Source organism: Cryptomeria japonica, chromosome 1, assembly GCF_030272615.1.
Source record: "Cryptomeria japonica chromosome 1, Sugi_1.0, whole genome shotgun sequence".
Lineage (NCBI taxonomy): Eukaryota > Viridiplantae > Streptophyta > Pinopsida > Cupressales > Cupressaceae > Cryptomeria > Cryptomeria japonica.
In genome coordinates, this window is record NC_081405.1 from 614,165,562 (window position 1) to 614,177,382 (window position 11,821).

General features: G+C 36.3%; 1 long non-coding RNA gene across 1 annotated transcript; it reads right to left on the reverse strand.

Moving 5' to 3' along the window:
- Positions 1-420: 420 nt before the first annotated feature.
- On the reverse strand, positions 421-6,735 carry LOC131049402 (uncharacterized). The gene is made up of 2 exons (XR_009106729.2): positions 6,485-6,735; positions 421-653 (listed from the first exon to the last, which is right to left on the reverse strand). It is a non-coding gene; the product is annotated as an uncharacterized LOC131049402 (long non-coding RNA).
- Between the last annotated feature and the right edge of the window lie 5,086 nt (positions 6,736-11,821).

The following is an 11,821-nucleotide window of genomic DNA, read 5'->3' on the forward strand; positions in this document are numbered from 1 at the left end:
TTTAAGTACTCATCATATTAAGCAAAGATGATTTGACATGTAATAAAGAGTCACTAGAGCTGTCAAAGTCACATTGCAATAAATGCTAACCAAGATTACACATGTCATCATGTAACATGGGACAAAGTAACAAAAAATTATGCCTTGTTGAAGAATCAACATGTGATGTTGAAAAACTATCCTTAAAAAGCACAATACCATCATATAATTAAGCACACTGTAATGTACAAGTATAGGAAGGTAGTGTTACCTAATTTCGCTTCCAGCTCAATTAGGTAGAGCTATAACAACATTCACATTAAAAAAATTAAAGGTACATATTTGATTATGCTAAGTGCTCATACAAGTAAGAGATGCTAAAAACTGAAGCAATATATTCAATGCAAATGTTCTTCCAAGAAACATGAGTTTACAACTGTGTACAAAAATTGCATTCTTTATTCATGAATTCAAAAAGTAGTGTCCCACACAAGCCATGGGAATAGCTGATTTACTGCATCATAAAAGAAAACTATACATTTGGAAATGAAGAACATAAGAAAAGAATAAGGATCTGTCATTGCCTAAATGACAAACCCCAAAGTTGAATTGTTGAATATTCGTCTCCCTTCACTTGGGTTGCTTCAGAAGTTGCTTTGCTGCCCTGAAATTGTCTGCAAGAGATGAAAAAATGGTGTTAGAGCTTAGGATGCCTAATCAGTTCATGTTTAACATCAACAAACATATAATTTTCTCTCATAAGGCATTAGATTAGATTATGCAGTCATTTCAAGTATCAAAGAAAATTGGAGAACCATCATCAAGATTCATTAAGATCATAACTTCATTGCTTTATCTAACATGTTTGTGTTGGCATTGAAGTTGTAATTGATGTCAACATGTGTGTGTGTGCATGATTGAGTTGATCGATGTCAACAACAAAGATGATATGTGTGCTAAAGAACAAGTGCAGTCTAACAAAGAATGTGCAGAGGAACAACTTGACATCCACAAAACTGTGATACAGAGACTTGCAGGACACCCACTAGTTGGAGATGTAGAGAGATGCAAAGGCATGAAGAGACATCAGAAAGGACATAGTTGCAGGATGATGGATGCTCAATAAGAAGATCAAAATAACAAAGAAGAAGCAAATTGGGGAGACCCCTAGATAGTCTTACCGAAGATCAATTTTATCTTCTAAGTGTTCCAGGCAGTTGGATCGGCGTGACTCTGGCCGATCTGGGAGATGCTTTTGGAGGTTCTGTTCATGATCGTATTAGTGAGACCCTTATGATGTCCGACCAATCTGAGCAATGCTAGAGAAGTCCCTTTCAGTGACCTGATTGGTGTAACTCTAGCCGATCTATGTGGTGATCCTGAATTTTCTTTGGTTAGTGTGATCAACGAGACTTTAGCCAATAAGTAGCTAAGTATTGTCATCGGGCTAAAACTTGACCTTGACAAGAGTCATACCGGTGTGGGAGGTCAGGCTGATGGAAGAAATATGAAAGGAAATCGGTGAGAGTTTTACTCAGTCATCTCGAAGTACAGGGAAACAAACGAAGTAACATATCGGGGAGACCTTTTCATGTTGTACCGATAAGAGATCTTGTTGTGGAGAAATAAATTGTAGCATCATCAAAAAGAGACATACCGACAGACATACAAACAAACTATATTGGTGTGATGATACTCTTCGGAGTGAGCTCAAAGTTGTCAAATTGACTTCATATGTCATGCCGATATACATCCACAGGTGGAGGACTATTGGGATGAGTCAGGTGGATGTCGTTTGGCAGTTTTGGAAAAGCTATCAACGTAACTCATGGGGACAGATTGAGTATAGAGGAACATTGTGAAGACCTTGGCCGAGACAAGCAGCATTATCTTCTAAAGGTGCCAAGTAATTGGATCAGTGAGACTCTTGACCAATATGGGGAATGCTCTCAGAAGCTATGTTCGTGATCATATCGGTCTAACTCTGGTTGATGACTGGCTAGAGGGTGCTATCGTTTTTGTTATCAGGGTGAGTGTTGCCGATACGAAACTGCGTCAGAGTGAATTTGATCTGCAAGATGACTTGAAGAATGTCTTTCCGACTGTATAGTTCTTGCCAATGGGCTTGGTCATGTTGCTCATCGGTGAGATTGTTGTCGATAAGCTATTGCTGGTTGACTAAAGGCATCGGTGTGACTCGGTCGATAAGTGTTGGTCGAGTTGTTTTGGCCCTGGGATAGTTAACATCGGTATGTGTTTGCCCGATGTGCACAACAAGAGGAACTAAAGGCATCAAAAGGCTATTGGGAAGAATTTGGTCGATGGATGGTCGTCAGGGCGAGTTATAAAAGCGGAGTGAGATCTCAGGAGTCCGGCTAACACTTAAAGACATGCCGATAGAGCTACAGGGAGATACATCGGGTTGAGTCACCCCGATGTGAGTAAGAGGACGACTCAGGGAGATTAGCAAGACCGAGATCGTCGAGATGAAACCATGAAGGACAGGCCAACTATGAAAGTCACCCCAACAAAGGAGAATGTGAAAAGTATCGACAAGAAATCAGTTCGTCAGCCTGATAAGGTAAAATGAAAGATCGGTTCTGTTGGCCAGACTTGATCAAATCCGAAAGAACCTTTTAAGGCCAACCCGACCATACGAGTCGACCCAATAACAACAATGAAAGGATATTGGTGCGACTCTCAGCGATGATCATGAGGAAATGAAATCCAAGAGACAGTGGGGATCAAAGAGAGTTTTCCTGATGGGTAGACCTGCTAAAGCATAAGGTCATCGAGCAAATCGACATGATCGCTAGTTGTCAGGCCAACGTGTATCTGCAATGCTGACCAATAGAGATGTTTTTGATGCCACATATGCAACCCAATTGACATAGAGACCTACGTGGCAACTGACTGATCTTGACCGAGTGATCTGGATGAAGAATATGAAGACGTGTGGCTCCCTGGTGGACATAAAAAATTAGATATGCAGAAGTCGGTGACGATGGAGGTAGGTGTCAATTCCTTCAGGGTAGGTCGACAGAGTATGAAGGATGCATTAATGGTGACCAAGTTGTAGGCAGAATGTGTGGCTCGAGGAAGAATTCCTGATCACTTCGGGCAAAGAAGGATTACTAAACTTAGTAATCCAAGTACATAGAATGATTTGAAGGAAGATAGAATGCATTTACTATAGGCTGAATATCTGAGATCATATTCAAGACATAATTAAATCTCCAGAGGTGTAAATCTCCAAGACAATCGACTTGAATAAAATATTCAAGATTGCAGTAAAGGAGAAATCTGATGTGTACAGAGTCAATCAAATCTAGTAGCAGATGTAATGAGTTTTGACAGAAGTAGGTGTTTCTGCTGAGACAAAGAGAGGGGAAATAGAAAGACATCAACATTTTGACTACGGATGGTGCATGCTAAAGTGTGGGGCATTATTGCCAAGAGAGCGAGAGGTGATAGTATGTTGTTGTTGCCGAGAGAAAATGGAGTAATCTACAAAGTGTCGTAGAGACTAGTGACCAAAACGTGAAGAGCAACAAGATGAAAAAAAAAAGGGAGTAGACAGAGAAGAGCACAAAGGTGAAGACCAGAGAGTAGAGAGTGGAGAGTAGTGCAGACTAGAGAGTGACATAGAGAGCAACAAAGACCGACGACTAGAATGCAGAGAGCCAAGGTGGATAACCTGGTGTGTTATATACACTGCGAGAGAACAAGAAAGTGTATAGAGCAAGGCAGAACAAAGAGCTGAGAGTAGAGCAGAATAGAAAGTAGAGAGCAAAGAACAAGAGTAGAGAGAAGGAAGATAAAGAGCAAAATAGTAAGGTGTTGCAAAACCTCATTTGCAACAAGACATATAATTTGTATTTGAAATCTATACTCATTGTAATCATTTGAGTGGGTGCTAAGAGCTAGGGGTTGTTGCTCTTTTGGGTTGGTACCCATAAACTTTAGGGGTTGGTGCTCCTTGGGTTGGTGCCCATAAATTGTAGGGGTTGGTGCTCCTTTGAGTTGGTGTCCATAAACTTTAGGGGTTGGTGCTCCTTGGGTTGGTGCCCTAAACATTGTAATCCATTTCTGCTCATAGTTTTGTGACTATTGTTATTAAAGCTTAGATCTTTTAGAGTTAAAAATTTTGATTACCACTGATTCACCCCCCTCTTAGTGGTCCATTGTGCTCCTTCAGTTTGTTCACTATGTAGGTACAGGTATGATATTGATTATTGGAATGGTTTATATTTCATACTGATACGTTGAGTTACAACATGTGAGGTAAAATGGGCTCCCACAAGAGTTGAGCCCAGCATGTAATCATTTGTGCTACTGTTATTGGCATAGATTTAAGGTGTTATCCTACATGACATGGTGATTCAATCAAACATGAATCCATCATTCATAACAATAAAGTGGTGAGTTCACTGATATAAATAACAAAAGGATGCTCAATGGGATCTAACAGTGGCATGGAAGACAGAACCATTCGCAGTAGTAGGTTGAATGCAAAGAGGTGAATGCCACAGAAAAACCAGTGTATGCAAGGTCACAAAAGCCTACAGAGCAGCACTAACTCAACACTGCTAAGACAATCACCAAGAGGAGCAAACCTCAATACAATGAAAGAGTAGCATCTTTATAAAACCCTGTAGCAGTGAATGACTGTCATGATCATCAATAGGGTTGCATTGGTCTGTTGACTCAGAATCACGAGCAGTCACATATCAATGGAGTTTATCAAGCAAAGAATAGTGCAAGGGTGTTAAAGAGCAGTTCAAGCATAGATAGAGAGACAACCAAAGTCAAAAACAGATCATAAGAGTATTGTGATCATAGTCATATTATTTCAGATTCTGAGCACAAAACAAGAAGGAATGAAGAACTCTGAACACAGACAACATTCAAGACATGAAATCAATGGAGATACATAGATGCCTAAAGGTAGAAATTGCAGTATTAAGCTTAGACAGTGTGGTGAAAGATTTTTTGTAGTCATGATACTTATTCATGTCAAAGTAGAGATTAACATCTTGCACATTCATTAGGTCAATATGCAGTCCATATTCGGTCCTTTGTACACATAGATCACTTTTCATGAGAATGCAAACTTGAGATAAATCTATGACAACCACCTTTAGAAGGTAAACTCGGTCATATGGAATATTACAAATTCAAGCACCAAAGGACATACATCATAGTAGCAGCCCATGGAATTATACCATATCAGTGATCAAGCACAAAAAAATGTAGTCATAGGAAGAACAATAATTGCAAAAGGTTTAGACTCAAGAGTGCTAAGGTGGTATATAAGACTCTAACCAGTCATGAGGCACTCATAACAGAGGTCTTTATCATAGAGGATATTCGTCAAACCTCAGTGATAAGACATGATGTCAATAGCATGAAAATATCACAGAGGCTACAACAGTTGAATAAGGGTTTTGACAGTTTAAAAAAGTAAATATCAAGTTGAATCCATAGTGGATAACAACCATGACTTTATCAATCATCATTCTTTGTTGGTTAGGAAGCGTGAAGCATCAAGGTGCCATCAAGGATCAGTATCGATACTCCACAAAGGAACCAAGAGGAGCTTGATAGAGATGTAAGGTGACTGAGTTTATAACAGAGCAGGTAGCATCTGCACATGTCATGGGGGTCTTCAAACTTTCAAAGTCTAAAACAAATAGCTGTTAAAGCCAGTAAAGGCAGTGAACATAGTGAAACAGCCTTAGCCGGTACTGTGCAAATGATAGTCACATTGCTCCAGTGTGAAGAATGACAGAGGATAAAACAGTTCACTGTAGACTCGGGGCATTCAAATCAGTGAAAATATCAGTCAAATGAACCAGCATTTCAAGAGTTATATCATTAATCTAAAATGCAGTTATCTTTCACATCAAGAGCCCTACAAGGGTAATTACAAGAGAACACAATGATAAGAATAGAGAAATGGTCAACAATGCCTAACCCCAAGTTTGATCATAACAGTGAAGCATGAACGCAATGCATTCAGGAGCAACAGTCAATGAACAATGGCGAATTTTTTTAGAGCAGTCTCTAATCAAACACAGGAAAAGAACCAAGATAATGAGCAGATAAGCAACTAAAGACCTCGGCTATCATTTCCTCACAGCTGAGATGAAGGTCTCATGGTCATCACCAAAATATCAACCACAAGCATACCACCTTGATGCCATATCTTGGCAATAGAGCACAATTATATTGAAATCTGAAAGTGTATTGTTGTCAATATTTCATGAAAAAATCCAGTAAATAGCAGCAAATAAGAAAGGAAGCAATGACATAAAAATCAGAGATGCTGGTAATTGTAAAAGTGACCTCAGAACAGTGAATTTGTGCGATAGGCACTCACAAAGCTTTTTAACAATGGCCAAGATCAAGGAAAATCATATCAAAATCTCAAAGGTTAGAGTCGAGCATCACTCCACTGTGCAGAGAAGAAATTAGAGTTGATATCACAGTAACAGAGAATTACCATGACAACTACGATGTGCAAAAGATCTGCAAGCAAAATTTCCATTCAGACCCTCGAAGGAGAAAAACACTCATTGCGACACCTAGAGAATTCAACACAGCAAAGAAGAAAATGTAATGATTGCCAAATATTAATAACTTAGCATCTTGCTTTAGGATTTGTTTACCCTAAAGCGTTCGACTACCTTTGAGATATTTTTTGCCTTTGTTTTTAACAAATATTACTTCGACTAATTCCTCATGTGGTGCTTTGAATTGCATCGAACTCTCATAGATGTAAATATGTTAAGAGTTAATCCCTTTAACATGCATTTATGCAAAGTAGTGAGTGGTTATCACTTTTGATGAGTCAAAGGGATAGTGTTTGTAATTTATGAGGAGTGCCAAGCATATAGGGGAGTTAGAAGTAGTTCCAAGACATTTGGAGAGTGTATATAGGGGGTGGTTTTGAGTCAATTTAGGGGAAATGAAGGTATTTTTAGAAGTCTTTATGATAGAATTGGTCAAGGTTGACATTTTCTTTATTTTGGAGTCTTTTAGTGGGTTAAAAAGTAGGCTTTTTAGTTGCATTCTACCAAGGAGGTTTGAACTTCTATTTTCATGTAACTGTTTGGAAAAAGGCATAAGTATGCTCAAGCTTCATTTTTTGAAGTTAGTTCTTGCTAATCATTTCATGCTACTTGTAATTTTTCAGAGCTCTTTGGAAGAAATGAAGAGTTTGTAACTCAGTTTTAGAGATTGGTTTAACGTTGTACACCTTTTGAGAGCAATAAAATTAGTGTTGACTTCTTACAATCTGGTATATTGTGTGTTGAATGATTGATGCAGTTTCTTGTGAGGTGTGTTATCTTCCTTGTTATTGTGTCTCATTAAGTAATACCATTTATGCATAGATTCATATACGTTGCAGGTTATAAGTTGTGTAGCCGATTAAAGCAATCTCTAGTTGTGAAAAAATGTGTTTTTCTGCTAGGATTGGGGTTATCATATTAGCCTCCTTATAAAGTGCTGATGCAATAGTATGTGAGTGTCAAATTTGTGCATAGTTAAGTTTTGTTGCTTATCAGTATGTGTGTTAAAGCTGTAATGAAAGTCTCAAAAATCATTTTGGTGCATTGCCTTTTAGATTAGATTTCATTTACATGTTTTCTTTCTTACCCTTTTCTCAACAAAGTCATTAGTTAGATAGGTTTAGGTGAATTATCAAGGGAGCCAACCCTTCTTGGAGGTTCACTTTTATTCTGGTTACCCACAACCAATAATTGTTCCCATGTTTGAATGAATTGTTGAATCTGTGATTCAACAAGGGTGCAAATATCATGGACAATAGGTAGAAAATATCATCACAAGGCACAACATAATCACAAATAGAAAAATGTAGCTCACAATAAAAACTACCTCTAGGCTCCTCATTATATGCCATACCAAGAGAACATGAACCGAACAATATGGATGTGGTGTTAGCTTTAGAAGGCTTAACAATAGCATGCATAGCTAACAAAGGTGTAGCCTTATCATGTAGAGCATCATTCCTAGATCTATTAAATGCATATAAAGTGGAAGAAAGAGTTTTGCCACTAGTATATTCAACACAAAAGTGCTAACAATATCATAAAGTTTAGGGGCATAAAGAGTGATGCTAGTTAAGATAGAGGAAAAGAAAACCATAATAATAATAGTGAAAAGTGTAATAAAAAGGCGCAAAGGTAAGGATTAGATATAGATGAAGCAATGAAATCCAAAAGCCTCAAGCTTCAAAGATATCAAATCTAAAAATTAAAAAATAAAAGATATAACAATCATATATTATCAAATTTAGAAATCATAAAATAGAAAGAAGGATAATACAATAGAATAAAAATTAGAAGGTTCAAATGTCATGTTCACAAAAAATTAGAGAAATAAAATAAAATATTTAATAAAATTAGTTTTAATGTATATGTTAAGAAATACAATCTTACAATCTAATTGAACTAATTTAGAGCTATCATAGATCGTGTAGCATAATTTAGAAAACTCAAAAGTAAAAGAAATAAAAGTACTTAGTTGATTTTGATAATCAATAGATAAGTGTCCACTATTTTGATCATAACTTTGAATCGCAACTTTTTGGATGCGTTGAAAGTAGAATACTAGATTCTAATGTGGGCCACTTTTAGAATTTGCTAGACCAAATCTATAAATGCAAAATGATTTAGATCAAGTTAACAAATTGTAGATGTGAAACCCAAAAGAAACCGAATTTTGACTTGTGATCTAGTCTACCCAAATCTTTTGAAGCTAAATAAAAATTTGGTTGTGGTTAGTAGTTTTCCAATTATTAGGGATGTTTCCCTTTGCCCACCCTTAAGTATACTGATTAAATAGCTTTACACGTACAAATTAAAAATATTAATATACTCTAAAATACTAATATAGATGTTGATGTCACATAGCACTTCTTAATGCATGAAGAGATATTTTTAATGTGTTGTAGGTTTTATAAATTCAAATGAATTAGAGTTTGTCACTAAACACAACTCCAAAAACACAAGTAACATTTTTTGTACTTTCAATCAATACAATGGTCAAGTGGAGGGAAAATAAACATTTGAATTTACTTTTTTTTTTAGAATTATTTCCTTTAATAAACACATATCTTAAGTTAAATGTCATAAATTGTGATATGATCTTAAACAATAAATAAATAAATATAAAGTTCAAAATCGATTCCTAGAAAATAAAAGATATAACAATCATATATTACCAAATTTAGAAATCATAAAATAGAAAGAAGGATAATACAAGAGAATAAAAATTAGAAGGTTCAAATGTCATGTTCACAAAATTTTTTAGAGAAATAAAATAAAATATTTAATAAATTAGTTTTAATGCATATGTTAAGAAATGCAATCTAATTGAACTAATTTAGAGCTATCATAGATCATGTAACATAATTTAGAAATCTCAAAAGCAAAAGAAATAAAAGTACTTATTTGATTTTGATAATCAGTAGATAAGTGCCTATTTTTTTGATCATAACTTTGAATTACAACTTTTTGGATGCGTTGAAAGTAGAATAATAGATCTTAACGTGGGTCACTTTTAGAATGGTAGACCAAATCTATAAATGCAAAAATGATTTGGATCAAGTTAACAAATTGTAGATGTGAAACCCAAAAGGAATTGAATTTTGACTTGTGATCTAGTCTACTCGAATCTTTTGAAGCTAAATAAAAATTTGGTTGTCGTTAGTAGTTTTCTAGTTATTAGGGATGTTTCCCTTTGCCCACCCTTAAGTATACCAATTTAATAGCTTTACATGTACAAATTAAAAACATCAATATACTCTAGAATACTAATATAGATGTTGATGTCATATAACACTTCTTAATGCATCAAGAGATTTTTAATGTGTTGTAGGTTTTATAAACTCAAGTGAATTAGAGTTTGTCACTAAACACAACTCCAAAAACACAAGTAACATTTTTAGTGATTTCAATCAATACAATGGTCAAGTGGAGGGAAAATAAACATTTGAATTTAAAATTTAAATTTTTTAGAATTATTTCCTTTAATACACACACGTCTTAAGTTAAATGTTATAAATTGTGATATGACCTTAAACAATAAATAAATAAATCTAAAGTTCAAAATTGATTCCTAGAAATAAATGTAACATTAAAGAAATAAAATTCCAAATATATAGTCCAAGGGGTTGAGCTTAATTGGTTAAAACAGTGGGTTCTCATTGTGGAGACCCAAGTTCAATTCCCAATAGGGACATCTAAAATGAATTCTAAGCTGTGACTCTTGGCCTTCCATAAAAATGGGGAATGCCTAGGGTCAATCTAATAAAAAACATAATAATAATAATAATAATAAGCGGCTTTGGCCTATTACCTACCTTTTTTGATGATTAAAATAAGTCCAAGGGGTTGAGCTTAACTAGTTAAAACACTGGGTTCTTACTGTGGAGACCCAAGTTCAACTCCCAATAAGGACATCTAAAATGAATTCTAAGCTGTGACTCTTGGCCTTCCATAAAAATGGGGATAATAATAAAAATAATAATAATTCAAAAGTACTGTGGCCTATTCCTTCGTTAATCAAAAGTCCAAGGGGTTGAGCTTAATTGGTTAAAACACTGGGTTCTCATTGTGGAGACCCAAGTACAATTCCCAATAGGGACATCTAAAGTGAAATTCTAAGCTGTGACTCTTGGCCTTCCAAAGGATGGGGAAGGTTTTGGGGTCAATCTAATCACACATAATAATAATAATAATTCAAAGATATGTAATGGGGATGGGGCCCCCTACTGTGGCCCCACTGGTTCATAGCTCCAGCCAAAAACTATTCATGCTTCGGCCAATTACCTATAAAAAAAGAAAAAAAATTCCAAATATATATATAGGCAATTTAATAGCTGCTAGGGGCAACACCCATTGTATTAATTAGAAAAAGAGATATACATTATCAACTGGACTGTTATTGGTCCATATCTATCATCATTCGCCCCATACTATTCCTAGCAGACTTTTCATCATAAATTGTACCTACAAATCCCACCCCTACTATTGACATATATGTTCCAATATCTATAGAATCCATACAGTCTGATATGTAAGCCCTATCAATACCCATAGGTAAAGTACCCCTCGACTACAAAATAGTGCCTACCTATCCTAATAGAAAACCACAAAAGTTGTCACCAAAATTGGAATGGTGACAATGAGTATCAACTTCAAAAAAGAGAATGTATCTTCATCATGAGAGGACATGCCTACCCATCAGTCTTCATTCCCACCCACTCTCATATTCCTTACTGCCAAGGCTTTGACCACCACTAGATAGCCGTTGCCGTGCACCTCATGAGCAGAGCTACCTACCACCTTGTCCACATCTCTGAAATCATTTGCCATCCAATCTTCACCCGTGCCAAAACCCCAATCTTCCCCACTTTTGGTGTCACTCTCCATCAGTAGGCCTTCTTCCTCCATGTAGGAAAGTAATTCTTTGTTCCATATCCTCCCATCACTCTTCAAGCATCTCTAGCAATTGGGTGTGAACTATGGGGAATTTCCTCATCTCTGCCCCACACCCAATCGACATATACTAGTCCCGTGGGAGCAAAATGATGAGGTTGTCGTCTATATTATCCAGCACAACATCAATTTCTCCTAAAAATGCATGCTTGAACACCATTTGGCATAGGCGCTTGGCCTTCGCCTTTGACACTCCCATGTAAACCAACACAACCAAGACCATTGTTGTGATGTCTGTGTTCACCTGGTAGAGATGGTAGGCTTTTATGAACTCTTCCCCCAACACCTTTTTTGCTACATGTAGGACTGGAAGG